The following is a 14543-nucleotide window of genomic DNA, read 5'->3' as shown; positions in this document are numbered from 1 at the left end:
ACCTAATTTTACTGCAGAGATCAATAAAGTTAATCTTATATTATTTTAAATAACTATAGACCATCTGCACATATAATCGATCATCCAAGCCAATCACCACTGGTCAATATCTGATCAAAGGAAACAGCTCTGACCAGGTATTATCTGGGTGCCAGAGCCTTCTCAGTTCAACAGCTGATATTTTAAAGGTATGCTTGACAGTGCTGAATTGGTAAAAGTCATCCACACCAGAGTTACTGCAAGATTTACAAGTTTATTGATAGAACAAATAATTTATTTGCTACAACTCTTTTGTTGATTTGTTAATGCTAAAAAACAAATTATAAAGATCACCACAAATTTATTCCAGTAGTTTTTTCATGCCACATTGCTATGCTGTTTTCTGTGACATACCTTGTAGGTGAGTCCATTCTCATAACAGCTGCACTGATCTGCTTTAACACAGCCCGTCCCATTGTTGAAGAATCCAGCATCACACATGCAGCCTTCAAAACACGTCTGAATATTACATTTGATGAGCTCAGTGAGGCCAGGACAGGGTGTGTCACATGATCCCGCACAGATTTCATAGTGACTGTTAGCAGGACATTTCAAAGCTACAAGGAAAATGGTAGAGATTATTAGTGAAATAACTAAAATATTACCTATAATTATCTTAAACGATTTCTACAAAGTGACTGCATTTACGACAAAATGTTGGTGTTCTCCAGTGTTTAACAGTAACTCCAAAGTTCTGACAGTCAGTCATGTATGCAGCAATGCTGTTGCAGATCGTATTATTATCTCCATCGCTCATGCAGATGTCATAGACACAATCTCTGAAGTAGGACTCAGGATTAATTACATTGTGACATGCAGCAAATGGACCGAGAGGGTTGATGATGATACTGCAGTCCTTTTCAAACACAAGTTTCTTGTTTTCAGGGCACTTTGGACACACGTCACCACTGCAGCCATCATCACAAACAACGCCAGGAACAGGCACTTTCCAAGCAGCTCCGAATGTTTTTACATCTTTGGTTTCTTTACCATCTGGCAGCAGAAAGTCATCGTTCTTATTGCCATTAAAGTTTCCACACAAGCCACAAGTCTTGCCATGATAGCTGCTCGGGACAGTGATGGTGACGTGATAAACCATATCGTAGGTGACTATCAGGCCGAAATCTGTTAAGATTACATTTTCAACACCTTCCTGCTGGACCTTCACTTTTCCATCATCCAGACTTACAGGGATGTTTGCCAAGATCCCGTTAACCTTAAAGTGTGACATAAAAATTCCATTGTAAAATCATGGAGACATTCAACATTTAACTACAAAGTTTTCACTTGACACCTATTCCCTACCTTAGTTACCTGCAGCAACAGTTCTAGCTGACAATTCTGGATAGAGTATAATTTCCCCTAGAAAGCTGATTAGATTTTGTTTACATGGTTTCTTCAAATGCAAAGGCTGATTCTGTTACAGATGTTATAATTATCTGAAAATCAACGCTAGCTTGAATGTCCAGTCAGGACAACAGTCACCAATGGTGACAAAGCACCACTATTTTTTCCTTTTCCTAAGATATCATTTTATCACTAAATCATAACTTTACAAACAAGAGACGAGACACACCAATCAAGAAGGCACAATGAAAAGATGGTGGTTATAAGAAAGATCTCAATATTGTGGAATAAAATGGACAGTTCTTTTGTGGTTTGGAGTCAGTGTGTTGTTTTTAGGAATTTATTTTTGGACAGGAACTGACACTAATAAAGAGTTCCAGGCCACTGTACACCCGCCAGTATAGATAAGTGATTTAGTTTTACAAGAGCTTCTGTTAACTATTAACACAGAAATTATGTCTCGCTTTACTGGAGAGAATAAAAAATCTATACGTTTATTTAAACGTTCTTTTTTAAAGCATGTTTACTTTTTTGAAGTTTTTAAAACAGCTACAGAGAATATGAATGTTGGGGTGTGTGTTTTTCTTTTCAGTTGATATCACAAGTCTTCTTAACTAGATTGTACTAACCATTACTTGATGTAGCTGGTTTCTTCACAGCACTAAGATCATTCCATACACTTCCACAACAACCACCTTGGCTGCAGAGACACTTGGGTTGACTTGGATTTCTGTCCACTTCTCGTTCTCCACTATAACTGCAAATGGAGTGAGGTGTGTTCCCTCCAGATGGCAGCTCTGAGCTACAGTGTAGGTGCAGGTGCCCTGGAAGTTGTAGGTCCTGTTGTTAAAAGTGTTGTAGTGGGGGTCACCGTAGATGTTGCAAATTGCATGAGAGACTGGATGGCAGCCTCTGATCCCTTCTACTATACTGCATTCTGATCCATCTGGGCAGCTGGCTTTTTCACACACAACTTGACCACTATTACAGGTGCATTTTGTGCTGCAAGTTGCATCAGCCCAGATGGATTCTCCAGCCTGTAGGTAGCGTTTCTGCCCTCCGTTGCTGTATATGCAACCGCACTGATTCTTAGGGACACACGTGTTCCCACTCCACAGGAACCCGTCATTGCAGGTACAAGATGCCACACACTTGGTTTTGCAGTCAGCGGGTGGAGAGGGGTTCTCGCAGGTAGCAGGACAGGCACAGGAATCAAAGTGACTGTTTGCAGGGCATTTTGGCTCAGCTGTGAAGGGATGAAAATGTGAGTCAATAAAATTAAGTCAGAATACATTTTTAGATTAAAATTGGTGTGCCATAATTACAATTCAAGATAAAATACAATTCAAGATCAAATTACTATTCTAGCAGCTGAATGGATGTATCATAAATTTGCACTAAGCCTTCTGTTTTCTTGGCAGCTTGTAAATAACTTTCCCTAAATGGTAATTGTATTATTTGAATGGGTGATGAATACAGTTGAGAGTACATATTTCTATTAAAATACAAACATTGTAGCCAGGATTATAATATATAGAAAATTATTCATATACATTTCAATTGTTATAGATTAACAACTGATACCATTCCATTAAACAGTATAAGACAAACACTGACAAGTAGCACCCGAATGCATTGGATCAAATAGTCTATATTTATTTATAATACTCACGGCAACCAATAAGATTTCTCCAGTCATGCACATGAATACCAGCTCGCTGACAAGCATCTGTGTAGATTTGCGCTGTCTTACATAGAAATTTCTTGTACCCCTTTCCCATGCAGTAGTCAAAAAGGCAATTTTCATAGAAAACCTTGGGATCAATGAGAGACTTGCAGTCACGTAATGGACCATCAGTGAGAAGGGTGACCAATTGACAGAAGCTCTCTGCTTCCAAATGTTCAATCCATGATTCCCCCTTACAAACGTTACACTGCCCAGTACAATCATCAGTACAATAGGCCTCTCCTGGTAAACCGGGAACCCTCCAGCTCTTTCCCAGTGCTGGAATACTGGCTGCCAAAGAGCCACTGGGAATGGTGAGGTCATCATCCTTCTTCCCATTGAAGTTCCCACACATGCCACACATCCTTCCCATGAAGCTGGCTGGTACCTTCACCACCATGTATTGCTCCCAGTCATACTGCACTGACAGACCAAAGTCTGTCTCCGTGACAACCGAAAAACCACTCTGCTGAAGAGTGACTCTGCCATTGGCCAAGGAAATTGGAAGGTACCAGAGTGAATCACTAATCTGAAATATGTGAGAACAGATATGTCTTGACATGAATGGAGAAAACACTGTATTGATTTTAAGTTTCAAATATTTAACTATTATTTGATTGGTGTTGGGCTTTTACTTTTGAAAAAGACTGAGAGCTCTATGACCTAATTATATCTTGTTATGTACTAATACATTCACTTACCCGAACAAGGCCAGTTTCATGCCGGACAATAGTGATGGTTGTATCATAGACATTAATGATGACTTTGCTAACAGATATAGCTTTTGTACTGCCAAGGTGTTCATTCTCAGCCTGGATTTCAACGGCTGGATGTACAGTGTCTGTATGACAGTTTTTGGCCATGATGTAGGTGCAGTTTTCCATGAAGTTGTAGTAAGTGCCATCAAATGTGCGGTAGTGTGGGTCACCCATAACCCAGCAGGTACCGACTGGTCCAGAAGATCGAATTACAGGAGGAGGATTTGTGGTTATTAAACATCTGGCCTCACCCCCCATCATCTGACATTGTTCACCTTTCGGACAAGTAACTCTGCTGCAGTCACGATGTCCTAAAAGTAGAGGAAATAACTGTAGGCAAATAAATATTTATACTGCTTATAAAAATACCTGAAGTGTGTTGACTTTCTATTATTTCACTTAATAAATTTCCCTTTTGTATCTACATTAATGATCCAGTTTTGGATGCCAGGGACTTGAAATTATTTCCTGAGACAATGAAATATCATGTAGACTATGTAAACGTGTAATATCTAATTTTGATTAAATACAATTATTATTAAAATCTTGATAATTAATATTAAAATTAAAAACAACATACAAAAATTTAACATGCAGCTCTAGCACCCTGACATGGTGGTGATAACGTTGTCATGTTCAAAACTGAATTGAAGTTTTAATTTTAAACTTGTTTTTCTTTTTTTGATCTTGGTCCAGTACAATCATCAATACATCTTGGTCTCACCCCACAAACTGAGAGTTCAACATTGTTTCATAACAAATCCACATCGCTCAGATTGTAGAGAAAATTAAACCTTCCCCTCACCCTGGAATCAAATTTCTGCCATACGGATTACAAATGATTATTGGTATTGCTTATGGTTGGATGACTATGTAAAATTTAAAAAAATAAATAAATAAATAAAAATAATAATAATAATAATATATATATATATATATATATATATATATATATATATATATATATATATATATTTATTTATTTATTTATATATATATATAAAATATCTTATTTATATATATAACTTATTTATCTGCTTTTAATCTGTGTCTGTCTATTGTGGATTTTTCTTTTGGGCATTCATGTATTTATGGTTCTTTTGCTTTTTTCACCTGTTCTAGTGTTTGGTAATTGTTCAATTATCTTTTCTTGTAATCTCCTGTTATTAAGGGAACACATGTTAATTATTTTTATGAACACGTGTAGGATACGTTCCATCAAAAATGTTGTATGTTTCATCAAAACCCAATAAACAATAAAAGGTTTAAAAACCAAATTCACATGGCTATCTTTCTGTTTTACACCATTCAGTTCCCCCAAGGTTTCATCCTTATTTTAAATCAAGTAATTTTTCTATTGTTGCTTTTGGTTTACTCAATAAGGTCTGATCATAGTTGCTTGGATAATTCCTATAATGAAAAACACTATTTTAAGGAAAGTAAACTGAGCGTAGTCTTGCCTTACCTCGCATGTTACTAAATGCCGAGGTCCCATAACCATTGACACGGGAAATCCCGAAGCTGTACAGTCCAAATGGTGATTCTGGATGGGCTACTTCAAAAAAGCCTGAAGCATCATTGTAACTGATCTCTGCCCATGAGTATTGACCTCCACCTGTTTTATGCCACTGAAAGTCCTTGGTTGACGGGGCTTTACCCAGTTGCAGTCCACTGAGGTCCTCTGTGCGCACTACTAGAAGGGCTTCATTTGTAAAGCCAATTTGTGTAATCAGTGTGTAGGAGGTATCAAAGTGATCAGTAGGCATGATGTTAATCAAGAATGGGTCATTCAACACATTATCAGAACTTATTCCTCCATTAAACTCATAAAGCACCTGGATCCCATTATTGGCAGTGATGTAGAGAGAGTCTGGCCAATTTAGATGTATATCATGTGTTTCTCCAGTCTTCATTTCTTTGTTCATGATTGCACAATCCTGACCAGTGACTTTAATTAAAGTGGTTTGTGAGGCTTGAATGTAGACGCTATCATACTTGCCATTGGGTTTTTGGTAGGTAATGGGTACCACAATAAATTCTTTCCCCCATTTACTCACAGGAAGTAGTTGTTCATATACATGATCGCATCCAGCAAACATCCAGGTACAGCTATGGCCTGTAAACACTGCTACTGGTTGCTTAGCAACTACTTTTGAGCCTGTTAGGTCTCCTTTATTGGGATTGTATCCACTTTGTTCATTCTCCTCTTCCGTTTGGATCTGCACACTCTCATATGGCTCTAAATCAATGATGAGTTTCTCTCCTTTGGAGTAGTTCTTCCCCTGGAATTTCACTGCACACTTCAAATAGACTTCAGCTACATTTTTGTCCTTGAAGTTGGTGATGGAGAATTCTTTGTATGCATTAGGTATTTTTTTATGTGACACTGGAGACCTTGGGGTAAAAACATAATACTCTGTTCCCCATTCCTTGACAGGGTAGATCAATGAAGCACCTGTTGAGAAGATCTTATAGTTGAGTGATGTCACCATGATGTCTTGGTCAGCTTCCACTCGGACAGTTTGTTTGTTTTTTGCAGTGCCAAGCATCTCCACCTCATCAGGAAGCTGGAAGAGTTCCCCCTTTCCTGGCAGAACAGTTTTGTTATGTACTTTTCCTAGGGCTGTTACCATCACTTGGGCGCTCATCTTGGGAGCTGGATTAAAAACCTCAATAAGAAACCTTTTGGCCTCATGTTGCTTGTCAATGTAATTCTGCATGAAGGACACAGCAAACTCTCTTCCAGCCAGCCAAGCGAAGGAAAGCCCTGAAAGAAATAGTTTCAATGACTTGTACCATATTATTCAGTGTGTTTAAGAAGATAATATTGATAATAGTGTTATTTCAATGGATCATATAGGACTAGACTTCACAATTTCACTTTCCTACAAAGTGAATTTACTAATAAAGTGTATCTGAAGCAGCTTTTGTAATCCCTATTTAGACCATAATGCCAGTTTCATTGCCATATTCATTAATTTCACTCTGGTCAGAGCTTGTGCTTTAGAAATGACTTCTACATGTTGGCTGAAATCACACAAATGTGGTTCCAATGCTTTTCGCGGGTTGTACAATTGCTGGTTAAAACACTGGTTAATACAATGATCCCAATCCTGATGTAAGTGCTGTTTTATCAACGTCTGAGTGGGAAACACTACAATAACTTTGTTATTTCAGTCAATATTGCTAAGACTCTAATCACAGTGACAAGTAAGTGAAGCATGACATATTATAACAAATGTGGCTCAAAATAGATTTTAATAATATGTATTAGTCATTTGAATCATTCAGTTTATAGACTTGATCCAAGTTGTTTGATTATGTTATTTCATTAATTTACAGGAAAGATGCTAAAAGAATGTCTAGCAGGGTAGGTACTTAAATTATAATGTCTGGGTGTATGGTTTCCTTTTAAACCCATCCATTAGATGGATACAATTATTAACAGTTAAGACTCTGCCAGTACCCTTGGAGTGACTTATGAAATAACACAGTGGTGGGCCGAAGACGGGCTGGAGAATCAGGACTTGTAGGTCTCTGTTACTCAACCAGCAAACATTGAGCTCTCAACAAGCTGTTTTCAGAATCGCTGACTTTGGCCACATTTACTAATTTTATTATTTCAAAAGTCTTATTGGGTTAAATTCAAACATGTTGTATATGTACTGACAACTAGCAGAAAACATAACTTACCACAGAGCAGTAAAACTGCAAAACAGTGCAGACTTCCTCTAATGTCCATGTCTGCTGGAGAAAATTATTTAATGTCATTTTTACACAACGCAAAACAATTACAAAATGCAACTCATAGTTATAATATCTTGTGCCACTTAATTTAATGCTAGCTAGCAGCAGTACCTTTATTCAAATTAATGTTAATCATTTTATTGGGCTGTAGACTCATGCTCTGAATGTACATTTTATCTTCTACTGGAGTTTGAGAAAAGCATAAAAATGAGTAAAGAAATGGAATTCCTGAATTTAACAAGCAATTTGCTTAATTTATATGATCTCTTACCTAGACTTCAAAAAAGGCAACAGATGTAAAATGTTTCTAGATCTTCCTGCTTAAATTCTCCTGAGCAACTTTAAAGTGGCCAATCAGGTCATCAGTTGCTGTACCGAGTCGTGTGTGGTGCCACTGGTCATTCAAGCATGTGGAAAGGTCAGTCATCATTTCAATGTTTGCTAAACTCATAATGGTTGGGTGGTGGTCAGGTGTGTGTCATCTCTTATCTAATACCTCCTAATGTTCTGGTGTGAGAATCAGTTTCAGTTTAATAAAATATTAATTCATTCTGCTCTTGGATGAAGAACAATAAAAAATACATGAGAAATTCCAAATTAATCATATATAGTATACCGTCAGATATTATATCACTGTTTAAATTGTATTATGGCTGGCATACAGCTCATAGCTAGGTATCAAATGCATATCAAGTCATCAGCCTTGATGATATTCAAACTGAAATCTGACATTTGTGAACAAAAATAATTTTTAAATGTCTTTTTAAACAATAGTTTCTTAGCAGGAGATGAAGATTTAGCAGAAGACTCATAAAAATTAAGAACATGAAGAGCAAGAAGCAGAAAGAACTACAGAAAGGATCTTGTACTAAAATGGCTCCACCAAGTACTGAAAAGGAGTGAACGTTTGTAGAATATGTTGTCCTATATAAACAAATTAGGAATTGGAATTGTAACAATAATAATTGTAGTTTGAGTAAAATTAACAAAATAACCTGACTTTTACTTTAGGCATAAATGTAACGATGAGCGGTAAGGAGGCAGAGAGGAGCCAGATTTATTATGGGCAAATCCAAAATCAGAGTCGTTAGAACGGTCCAGGGTCATAGAGCCGACATGCAAAGCTCAGGGATACATGATTAAACAAAATAAAAACACATGAAGGCAAACAGGGAAGCAGGCTGTAACTAAGGCTAGGGAAAAGGCATGGAGTACAATCTTAAACACAACGATTCCAAATAAACATACAACCAAACATCATAAATGCAATGAAGCCTAACGCATTCAATATCACATAAATGCAACCATTCAAATGAACAACCAAACACTGGGCTCCAGACAGGGTATAAATACATGAACTTAATACTAGAAATGAGGGACAGGTGTGGAAAATCAAAGGAGAAAGCGAATGGAACGGAACTAAAAAACACAAGACAGGGAAAACATGGAACACAGAACCTGGGAGGGACCAATCATGACAATAAACTTAATTTTAAATATGGGTATATAAATTTATTGAATGTTAGATTAGTCTGTGAAAGTTGCAATAGCAAATTAACAGCAAGGAATGTGAATTACATGATAAAGGACAAAGATTTTATTGATGGAAATATATTAAATAGAAATAATACATTTGTTGTAACTAATAAATATGTTAAACAGAAGAAGTCAGTAATTAAGTCAGAAGTATGAGAAAATATCTTCAGCAAGGCCAATATAGTTAGACTAGCATTCCAATACTGGAAAAGGTAGAAAGAAGATGTTTGCATTTGAGATTGCAAAATGATGGTGCCAAGCAGTAAAATATTGAGAGAGAAGAGCAGAAGGCCTAGCACTGGCCCATGTGGGACATCAAATTTAACCATAGTAAGATCAGAGGACTCATTGTCCACAGAAACAATTTGAAAGTGGTCAGTCAGATAGGATTTAAATCAAGAGAGAGCAAATCCTTTAATGAGACCAAGACATATGAATTACTGATCGTAAGCTTTTAACTACATGTTCAAAATCATCAGGGCCAGATTAGGAAGAGGCCAAGGATAATTGTGGTAAGATCTCAGTGAACGTGTTAGTAGATGACACCATGATATTACTTCTTCTATGGTAACAGGGCAGCTAACTGCTATTTCATTTACAGTGTTCATATATGTTTAAGTCGTAGTCTGAGAGAGGTGGTGTGAATTCGTTAAGGTCTGTTTCAGTTAGGCACAGCATATATATTGTTTGTATGCCACAGATGATACCAGTGATGTAAGTGTCCATTACAACACTTTAAGGGCACACTACACCCATCTTAAAGTGGTTATTTAAATCATGATAACATGACATCACAAAGAACAAGTGATTTTAAACTTGATATAGGACCTTAACAATTGGTTCACTGTTTCAGTTGTCTTCTCAGTCATCATATCTCAATCTAATATTATACCTTGGGGATCTGGTAAACTGGGAATGGTGGGCTGGGGGTCTCTCAGTTGTTAAGGTACTTGAATAGTAATCAGAAGGTTGCCAGTTCAAGTCCTGCTGCCATATTGCCACTGTTGGGCCCCTGAGCAAGATCCTTAACCCTCCATTGTGCTCAGTCTTTATTGTAAGTTTTTTTTGGATAAAAGTGTCAAATAAATGCTGTAAATGAATGAAGCCTAAGACAGTAAAATAGTTTGTAAAGAACAGCTAGTGTGCTGTCAAATTCCACCAATAAAGATCTGTTATATGAATATTCTTTAGCACAGCCCCTAAAAATATAATGTATCTAAATCATTAATCATTATCAACCATCACTCCTTCTGTATCACTGCAGGAGTGACTGTAACTTCCATTCTCATTTACACCAGGCAGAAAAAGACAGAAATGAACCTACCCTACTGCACAAATGTGTGCTTTTCCTTTTGATGGTGAATCACCACTGTAAATATTAACACTAGGGGCAATTGAGTGCCCAAGCACAAACTGTTATCAGACCATGCCCTCAGTAACCCTGCTTGAAAAAATTTCAACAAATAGCAAACTTCAGATAGCTATAATTAAGCTGTACAATAATAATATCTTCACTTTTGATAAATGTTCATGAGTATTTGAGTTATAAAATATCAATCTTCTAGTTGACTACCCACAGATTTTCTTGATGTGACTTGTATTCATGGAAACTGCTGATTGTTTAAATAAATATATTTTTGATAGTTGTTGTATTTTTGGCAATCTGAAGCATATTTTAACCATTTGGAGCATGTATTATTATCATATAAATCAAATTAAGAATATATGAAGCAGTTATTTGATTTCTGATAATTATGACCACTTGTAACAACTTAAAAAATCCAGTTATGCATTGTTTCTATTTTGGTGTCTGTTCTTAGCCAGAGGAGGATGAACCCCTCCTCTGAGTCTTGGTTCCTCTCAAGGTTTCTTCCTCATGCTCTAGGGAGTTTTTCTTTGCCATAGTCACCCTTGGCTTGTTCACTGGGGGCTTGGACTTGGACATTTAAAAAGCTGCTTTGTGACAATATCTGTTGTAAAAAGTCCCGTATAAATACATTTGACTAGACTGGACTATTAGCTTTAGACCATTTGAAGAATCTTTGCTTAGTGTATGAAGCATATTGTGCAGGGTTTGAAACATTTCTTGCAGCATGACCGTCTGTGTTAGTGTTTCAGGACCACTATACTCACAAATTTACCAATTTTTTTAAGTGAATGTACATTTTTTAATGGACAGGCACTTGAACATTTCAGAACTCTCCCTTCCATGAGCTTGCATCAAAGACACTGAATTAATTTTGAATTAACCTAATGGTTTGATAAGATTAATATACTACAGGTGTCAAATAGACTTTCTAGTAATTTTTTTCTGTATGGTAATGAGTGTCCTCTCCCAAATAATAAGCAACTGAAAAATATTGTCAATGCTTAAAGTTGTGAAAAGTCTTTGAGGAAAACCATGTATCAACAAAACAATGTGCCTTGGTGAAATGTGATATTCAAAGTCTGTGTGTACTTTTAGGGCAATAAAAAAGGTTTATCACAGCACACACAAGAGACCTTGCCACAATCAAATTTGTCACAGTCAGGTCCACATAACCAAACATAACCAAAGATAACCAAACATTACATAATGTTCTAAAATATAATCAGCAATTTATCAGCACATTACTATCAGTACATCATGACTACAGAAGTAGCACCCAGGAAGAAATGTGATCAGGAATGCAAGTAAGACTTTAACAGCACTACTTGAGTGGTGGTAGCTGGAAACATTTAAGAAAAGGTCAGATTTCTGAGCTGGAAGGTATAAGAGTTTTTGACAAGGTTACACTCTAAGTGCACACAAGTGGCACTGCATAGCAAAATGTCAATGAGGACCGTGTCAAGCTCAGTGGGTGAACTGAGAACCTCTTGAGCTGCAAACAGTTGCTCCACTATGTTATAGCCCCTTTTTCACTCCTATAGTATGAAATTGTCACAAGAAAGCACAAAAAAGAATAATTCATCTGGAAAAAAAAGAAAAGAAAATGTCACAAAATATGAAGAAATTACATATGCCAAAGAAAACTGCATGTGTGACACTAGGGGGCAGCCAAAGTTGAACTGGGGACCTATTGGTCTGCAGTCAATTGCTCTAATGCTTAGCTATAACCCCAAAGACAGTGCACCCCAGGAACGCCCATGTGACCATAAGGGGCTCAAAGAAGTGAATTAAGAATCTTTTCTTCTGCAGACAAAATTCATGACCACTGAGGTTACTGCTGTTCAGAGCTGCCTAAAAGTAACAGTTAAATAGGAACAATTTACTCCAGAATAAAATGATCTCCCACTGAGCTAACCCCTGTTAAGTGATGTGCACTAAGGGTGCATTGTAATTGCAAAATGTTGTGAAGCACATATTTCAATGTCAAGCAGCCAAAGGGTTTGTCAAAACTCCGGTCAAATTAAAGGTTGAATTGGAACGTCTTAATCCAGGGTCAAGTGCTCTCCAAATGAACTAATATCATGGTAAGAGTTGTGATCAGTTATGTTCTTGTAAGCACATCAGCCTGTACTGAATCGTAAACTGGATGAAATTAAGAAAATGGAATAAGATAACAGACAATGAAGTTACTGGAGTTTTTCTGAGTATATAAAGGCATAAAAGTTGTGTGATACATAGCATTAGAGACAGCTTGATCTGCAGTCAAATGCTCTAGCACTGAGCTATACCCCCAAGCTTCATCCAGAATCCAATAATCTCCCATCGAGCTGTGTTCACTTATACTCTCATGAGCACATCAGACCTTACTGAGTAAAGAACTTGATCAATTTAAGAAAATGGAATAAGATAACTGACACTGAAGTTACTGGAGTTCTTCTGAATGTGATATAAAGGCATGAAGGTTGCGTGATGCATTGCAATACATGATATATATTTTTAAAAAGCTCATGTACACCACTAGGGAGCACCCAGAGTTGAACTGGGGACCTCTTGATCTGCAGTCAAATGCTCTACCACTGAGCTATACCCCCAAGCAAAGGGCAGCCTGAGAATGCTCAGGTGAACACAACAGCAATCCTTGGGTACCACACTATGAAATTTGCAATGGAAAGTACAATAGAACAATTCAGCTGAAAAAAAACATGAAGAAAATGTCACAATATATCTGAGATGGGAGGTATTGTAATTTTTGTCAAGATTAGACATTAAGGGCATAAAAGTTGCACAATGCATATGAAAATGTCAAGTAAGCACAGGCTGTCTCAAACTTTCCACGAAGGGCATCAAGACATCACCTAATAATCTGCTGATCTGCAGAGAAAATATATGACCTCTGAGCTATATTGCTGTGCAGAGCTGTGTTTAGTAATTATTTTATGAACACACAAGGGATAACTCTGTGGTGGTAGCTGGTTAAACTTATTAAAGTTGCACAAGATATCTATATTTGACTTGTACGTTATTGCACTTTTTACATAGGGTGCACTGTAACTGCAAAATGTTGTCAAGTGAATGTTCCAATGACAAGCAGCCAAAGGGATTGTCAAGTTTACCATGCGATTGCATCTAGAGATTATTTGGTGACCTCTTGCTGTCCAGCCAAATTAAAAGTTGATTTGGAATGTCTTAATCCATAATCAAATGCTCTCCCATTGAGCTAACCCCCTGTTAAGAACTGTGTTCAGTTATCCTCTCCTGAGCACATCAGGCCTGTCATTTTATGAACACACTAGGGCTTTCTCAGTGGTGATAGCTGGTTAATGAATTAAAATTGCACCAAATATTTATATTTGACTTGGATGTTATTGGATTTCATTCTCAGTGTACAACCTATTTGCAAAATGTCATGTGTATATTGAATTCAAGCATCCAAAGGGTTTCTCAAGTTTACCATGAGGTGTTGATAGCTCAGATCTTGTTTCTCCCATTCAGCTGACTTCTCAGGTTTTAGATGCTTTTCGTATGGCCTCTTCATGATTTACATTTGCCTGTGGGATTCCAAGGTACTTGTAGCTGCTCTCAACATGTGTTAGTGTGATCCCCTTTGTTTTAGCCACCTTCCCTCTCCCTGTAACCATACGACCCCACTTACCCAGTCCAACTGGGCAATGTCATTACTGTATATGCTGGTGAATGAGTCAATGTCTCATTCACTTCTGGCATGTGTCTTGATGTCATTCATGTACAGGAGGTGACTGATGGTTGCTCCATTCCATAGTCGGTATCTGTAGCCATTCTTTCTGATGATCTCACTGAGGGGGTTCAGGCCTATGCAGAACAGCAGCGGGGACAGGGCATCTCCTTGGTAAATGCCACACTTGATGGGTCACTTGGTCTCAAGTTGGCCTCTATGGTCAGCTTCCACAGCCCCATTGAGTGTTTGATGAAGGATCTTAGTAGTCTGTCCAATTTAGCAATGATTTTCAATTTTAGATTGCCCTGGTCCCCTAAAATCTAACGC

At 37.4% G+C, this 14543-nt stretch overlaps 1 non-coding gene across 1 annotated transcript; it reads right to left on the bottom strand.

The window, feature by feature from the left end:
* Positions 1-13041: 13041 nt before the first annotated feature.
* On the bottom strand, positions 13042-13113 carry trnac-gca (transfer RNA cysteine (anticodon GCA)). The gene has a single exon. It is a non-coding gene; the product is annotated as a tRNA-Cys (tRNA).
* Positions 13114-14543: the final 1430 nt, after the last annotated feature.

The sequence above is a fragment of the Electrophorus electricus genome, chromosome 2, assembly GCF_041902795.1.
Source record: "Electrophorus electricus isolate QZ-2024a chromosome 2, ASM4190279v1, whole genome shotgun sequence".
In the NCBI taxonomy this organism is placed as follows: domain Eukaryota; kingdom Metazoa; phylum Chordata; class Actinopteri; order Gymnotiformes; family Gymnotidae; genus Electrophorus; species Electrophorus electricus.
The sequence above is the reverse complement of the archived record's forward strand: the minus strand, read 5'-3'. Positions and strand labels throughout refer to the sequence as shown.